Source organism: Juglans microcarpa x Juglans regia, chromosome 8D (genome assembly GCF_004785595.1).
Source record: "Juglans microcarpa x Juglans regia isolate MS1-56 chromosome 8D, Jm3101_v1.0, whole genome shotgun sequence".
Classification (NCBI taxonomy): domain Eukaryota; kingdom Viridiplantae; phylum Streptophyta; class Magnoliopsida; order Fagales; family Juglandaceae; genus Juglans; species Juglans microcarpa x Juglans regia.
This window is the reverse complement of record NC_054608.1, coordinates 21024494-21031390: the sequence shown is the minus strand read 5'-3', so window position 1 is coordinate 21031390 and position 6897 is coordinate 21024494. Positions and strand designations below refer to the sequence as shown.

The 6897-nt window shown below is 37.5% G+C and overlaps 1 pseudogene; it reads right to left on the bottom strand.

The window, feature by feature from the left end:
* Positions 1-2145: 2145 nt before the first annotated feature.
* On the bottom strand, positions 2146-6581 carry LOC121243602 (annotated as a pseudogene).
* Between the last annotated feature and the right edge of the window lie 316 nt (positions 6582-6897).

The following is a 6897-nucleotide window of genomic DNA, read 5'->3' as shown; positions in this document are numbered from 1 at the left end:
TACGCAATCAAACTAACATAAAAGCCTGGAAACAAATAATTAAATATTAAGCAAAGATGTTGTTGGGCAACCATCAAGCGTCAAAAGATTCAGAGACCAATGAATCTTCTTGGAGTACCAAAACGTCCCTTTCAAAGGAGGAGGTTCATTATACATCATAGGATTCCTGGTTATCATGTTTCACCCAACACAATTAATCGAAAGCAGTTTTGTACTTTCGGCGTAAGAAAATTTGTATCCCTTCTTGTTCTCCTAATTCACTTAAAAAAAAACAAATAATATTTATTACCATTTTAGTCGGTCTATAAAATGACTTTAATGGAAAATATTTGTACCAAGAGAAGTATTGTAGCTTGATATAATATATCATATTATAAAATTATTTTTATCGTAAAATAGATCTATCAAATTATATTAAACGTCAATTTATTTATTTGTTTTTATATTATCTCTTTATGTAGGTGACATTTCTCTTATATAAAAATAATAATCATAAAATGTGATCCTCTCCTTAAAAATGTTCGGAGACCGGTGGTTTTTATTTTTTATAACAAAAATTTCTGTCAACCTTTTACTTTCTACCAGTACATACAACATGTTGGGTTAGCATGCAAGGGACCCAATTAAACATAATCTTTCTGGGTACAGAAGAAACCTATTTGTATTTCCAATCATAATTTTCTATTGCTAAAGCATTAAATTGAATCATTGAACTTGATTTTGATTCTTGGGCCTCTCCTGTCGGTCCTTCTCCTTCCTGTCTTTATCCTTGAAAAAGTATATTTTTACCCTAAATCACATAAACAAGGTCTCAAAACTTTTTTATTATCAATTAAGAACTCGTTTGTTTTCAGAGATGAGATGAGATTAAAGTTAAAAAGTTAAATAAAATATTATTAAAATATATTTTTTAATATTATTTTTATTTTGAGATTTGAAAAAGTTGAATTGTTTATTTTATTTTGTGTGAAGATTTGAGAAAGTTGTAATAATGAAGTGAGATGAGATGAGATGAGGTGAGATGTTTCCTGAAAACAAACGAGGCCTAAATCCTCCTGAGTGCTCCTATATTAGCCCTGATTTGGATTTAAAACTAACTTCAACTAATATCATTTCATTATTACAATTTTTTTAAATTTACACAAAATATAATAAACAATTTAACTTTTTCAAATCTCAAAACAATAATAATATTAAAAAATAATATTCTAATAATATTTTATTCTACTATTTACAAGCCATCTCAACTCATTTCTGAATCTAAACGGTGCCAATTGGTCCCTGAATTTAGTGTAAAATATGAGGCCTTTTTGGTCTGTGAATTTAAAAAGGAGTTCATTGATAAATGAAATGACTAAAAACACCCCATATCTTACATTAAATAAACACTCTTTATTTTAGCTGAAATAGAGAGATCGCTGTCAACTTGAAAAGAAAAAACAGAATGCTCCAAGTCCCTACTGTTCCTTTCCCTCCAGATAAAAGCAAACACAAGCCAGCTCATCAAGAAGAGAAGAGGACCACACTCAATCATTCAGCACTCATTAATATGTCCCTCCTTGACCAATCTCCTTATACAATAATACACTTCTTTTTCCTGTCCCTCTCATTAAAGAAGAAAAATCTACCTAGTCGTTTCTCATAAATACTTCATATATGATCTGCAAATGGTGGATATTATAAGAACAAACATGCACCATAACCATTAAACTCCAGAAGGGTTACAAACAAACAGATCTCCCCCAACCACCAGATGATTCAAGCACCTACTACCAATGAGGGCAAAGGAATAAAAACCAAAGTTGCTAAGGTCCTTCCAGAAAGATCATGTTTGACTGGGCCAGATTGGTTATTTTTGTCATCAACACATTATCAAACGTGAGATTTATAAGTAAAAATTTATTTTTTTGTGGGTTTTATATTTACTCACTTTTTTAAAAAAAAAATTGCAAGACGCTTGAACACTCCACGACTGTAAATACCGTTCCTCGAGATTTACAGGATGAAACCTTCTCAAAGGAGAAAATCATGCCTTGTCTGCATGCTAATAAAGTCCCATGAATTACAACCACCCTACTGTTAACAGAGGGGGCATTATTTTAACTGGGAAAGGGCCCTTGGATGAATTAGAACCCAAAAAGGTACTAAAAAGTAAATTGAACACAAAATATTAATAAATGTAGTTTGCATAACGTACATACAAACCGCACCCTATCATTCCATGATAGCACACCAAAGCATCATAGGACAGTGGCAATGAAATGTGTAGAGGATGATTAAAATGTGATATATGCTAAAGAAAATCTAAAAATGGTGGCAGTAGCCCGATCCAAGAGAAACAAAAAATACAAAAATGGAAGGGAAAGGAATTAACCTTCAAAGTTTGCATAAACTAAATCTGTATTTGCGTCACCCTGGTGTACAATGCAGATCAATCTGCTCTCACCCTGTAATTGCAGGGTAGCTTCTATACATGAATTGGATGGATTATTGGCAAGTAGAAAAACATGATGATGCCATCCTGCTGCTTCCATAGATCTCTCAGGCTTTCTTGAAAGTTTAACACATCCCTATAATCTTCTCTTCATAACAAGTTCCTTCTCTAATCATTTTAACCCTGTGAAGAGACCTATCTATGCCCAAACAGCTAGCACTGTAGGAGAACACTGATAAATGTATCAATCTCCCAACATAATGGTCACGTACTACTCAATGATTCGTCCGATGGTAGCAAACACTCTTCTGGGTTGGCATAGAAATAATCCTCTTCTTTGGGTCTGTCTGGGATCACCACCCTTTTACTTGGCCTACCCATGCGATCCGCATGAGTTTTCTTCACTGCTGATGAGAACTCATCCCAAGTAAGTGATCCAATATTGTACTGGTCTATCAAGTTTACCAGCTGTTTTCTGTCCAACAAAATTGTCTTCTTGAACCCAAGAAATCTGAAGAAGACAACAGACGTCTCAGTTAAGATAAACTGTTTCAGTACAATTAAAATGGATTAAAATAAAGACCATAAGCATGATGGAGAGGCCACGTCAAAAGCCTCCCCTTGATCTGCTTAACAATTATCTTGATACTAGCCATGAAAAATCAATAACTTCTGGTAAAATAAAAGGCCCAGCATTGGCAGTCTTTTTAGTAAAAGGAGCACTTTAATGGTCATGCACAAAATACTGTGGGAAAAAACAGAAAATTGGGATCTCACTTATGGTGTTTCAATTCCAACTCATTTATCCTTAAGAAAATGAAACCACTGAAATGGTTAAGCAATTACATCATACTTTTCAGAACAGTACCTGCGGTGGCCTTCAACAACTTTGGCCATGTTTCCATCATATGTAGGAACAAAAATATCACTCTCCAGTGAAACTAGATAATCCAATGCAGCCATCTGGGATGAGTGATTTTGGAAAAACCTAAGGTCAGTCGATTCCAACAGTGTCTCTTTTCTGACCTGTATTAAAAAACCAGAGGGGCTCAGTAAAGAGAAAAAAAACACTAACCAAGTATCAAAAGTCAAGGATTTTGCTTCCGCATTATCTACGCACCAACTTTGGGTAAGCCTTTGCAAGACTTGCCATTCTTCTTTCTCCACCATATATTTCACCAGCTGCAATATAAATCTGGAAACTAGGATCAATTTCCAGCGCCCTCAGAGTCAGAGCAGTTTCCTCAGGTGTCAAGGGGCATAAACCATCTTTCCTTTTCAATTCAGAGTTAATTATTTTCTCTTTCCACCAGGGATAAGCATACCTGTGAAAATATGCAACGTGAAATTAATTTTGGGAGTTCAGAATGCCAGATGGTGCAGTAGCTTGTTAAGCAAATACACACGGCTCACCTCATTCTTGTCAACTCCTCCACCTCCTCGCTGTTACAACCTTGAGTACAGCCAGAAAATGCCAACATGTCCATTTCATACCTAAGATGAAGTACTAGGAAATGACCATTTTGCCTTAAAAGCTTGATAACCCTTCTACCCAATTCCTCTATCTGAGAAGTGAATCTCAGAGCACTAAAATTTACTCTGCAGCGCAGCTTCTGAATTTCCAAAGGTTGGCCATTATTGGCGAGTCGAGCATCAGTTCTATTTAGATGTACAACTTTGTACTTCTGGATCAGAGGAAGAATCTGTAGGACATATAATAATTACATTGAGACTGAAATCTCAAAAAAAGAAATAGCTCGCAAATATGAAAGTATAATGTTGCAAGTCAAACAATCCTTGGTAAAGGTTGCGGTAGATCCTAGGTTCACATCCTACTGTAGGGACATTTTCAAGGATGTTTTAAGATTTGCAACTTCCAATGTTCTGATACTCTTGCCTGACAGAAGGGGCTAACAAAAGAACAATATAAAACTGACCTGATCCCGATAGTAGGAAATGTCAGACCAGCTGATTGGAGGCATGGAATAAACCCTCCCAAGCTCCACTCGCCTCTTGAGCCTAGGAGGCAATTCTTTCAATATTCTGACCTCATCTCTCAAGGAAGTAATGAAATGATCAACATTGAATATGTCACCGAATTCACTGCAAGGGTAATATATAAATATTTATTTGACATGTAAGAAATAAAATTCCGTTTCATAAATAATGGGAGAAAGTTTAAATATCCTTTTAGAAACTGAGGACATCCACATGCTTCAAATACGTAAGGAGAGAAAAGTTGACACACCTGGGATCAGCCCAAAAGGACGTTTTATCCAGCTCAGGCACTATAAGTGTGACATTTAAATATCTTGCAATAGCAACCATGTCACATATCTGAAAGCATGGAAATATAAGATTCATCACACTTTGTACACAATTCCAAATTTACCAATATTAGGTGTCAGATCACCAAAAAAAAAAACAGGGTGATATGCAAAATTGAGGTATGCTCGCTACCACTCACCGCCGCTCTCATTTGATTGAGTCCTCCATTGCATGAGACCATCAGGTAACCGTTGTTCTTATAAACCCCTAAATAAGCACAAAATTCAGGATTAAATGTACAATTAATCATCAACAATGATGAAATTAAGGGAATAAAAATAAACAGGACTCATCACAACTTATGATGACAATAACTTAGAACATCATCTCTCAATTCACAATACACTGAAACTATCAGTGTGCCATCAGATTTAGTTCCATTCTCGAAAATCAGTTCCTACCTACAATGCTAGCAGGCTAACTAAAAATGGAGCCAATCAAAATTCCAGTTCGTACCTCCAATGAAAACTTCAAAAAGAATTCTATTACATAAAGGGACAGAAAAAATCGTCGAGAGTTGGAGCCTCTCTCACCACACATAAATAACCTTTTTCTTATTAAAAAAAACATGAAAAATCAGAAAACTACTCCAGAATATATGACTCTGATTAGATGACCTCTCAAAAGTATAAACCGCTGAATTAACGCCCGTTGTAATATAGAAAAACTCCGCATCATTATCAAAATTGAAACTATTTCGTAAAGAATAAAAAAATCGAACTTACCCTAGCAGAGATATATGAATCACGACTTTAGTACGAACTTCAAAACCAATAGAGAAGATCGTATTCCTATAAAAATAACCAAAAAAATTCGGGAACAAATTGTAACAGAAAAATGCTCACTTTTTGGTGGAAGAACAAGCGGCGGAACAGAGGGCACGCTGATTGCGTTGTTAACGGAGGACTCCTGGGAGAAACAAGAGGGCCAGCCCTTCAAAACTCTAGGTCCCCACATATCCCCAACGCCGTCAACTGCACGACGCAAGTCCAGAGCAAAACCGACGTCGTCGCCCGTATCATCCATAGCTTCATCTTAGACCTCGACATTGAACTCTTCAACTTCTCAACCCTACTCTCTCCAGCACCACCACCCATTGCCTTCAGACCCATCACCACCCTCCTCTCTCTCTTCTCCGTGTCCTCCTCCTCCTTGTATTCACAGCTCTTGATCTCACTGCTCGTCTCTATCCTGCACATCTCGCTCCTCTTCCCCCCATACAAAGAGAAGCAAAAAGATTCGTTCTCGTTCAATTGCGTCAGTTCAGGATCAGGAACTGGAAACAGAGAAAGAAGACCAAAACCCAAATTCACAACCAAAAAATTGAGTTTCCTTGAAACGGCTTCGCAACCGCGAGAATGTCTCAAGTAAAGAAAGATCCAAATCCAACCTAAAGGTCACCGACCATTACCAAAAATAGTACCATTTCCCCCCGCCCACGCCGATCCCTCTCCCCGAATCTCTCGAAATCTAAAGATTCCTTCACCAATTATACGCAACGAGAACACTGATTTCCACACGCATTATCTAACAGCTTTGGGTATTCTCCAATTGCCGACTCAGGAGCACCGAGCAACGAAAAGGACAAGATCTTCGACTTCACAAAAACAAAAATGGGATCAAATCGAGTAAGAACTAAAGCTATCTGGAGATCTCGAGGATTTCCCGGCGAGAGATCGGTAGATGATCCGCCGGGGCGAGTAAACAAGCGCGAGTGTAAATACGATAGGTAGGGGAGAGAGAGAGAGAGAGAGAGAGAGAGAGAGAGCGCTGTGGGGGAGGGGGAAGACGGAAGAGTGTGGAAGCGTGTGGTTGGGTTAAGAGGAAGGATTTGGCTTTCTAACTTTGATGAGCGGATGGTGTCAGCCAATAAATGCTAGCCAGCTGGAAGGGATTAGTTGTGGGTCCAGGAGAAATAAGTGTCAAAGATCCGACGATGGATGTGATGCTACGTGGCGCTACGATGAAATCTGTACAGAGATTGTCCGTATACGTTGATTCTTGATTTCTTTCTGTATTTTCCCTCCTCCGTTTCCTTCGAGGTCCCCTTTTATCATTGTTTCTGTCTATGCGCCGACAATCTCTCGCGATATTTTCCCCATCTGTTTCGCTTCCATATAGACGAGATTTTTCGG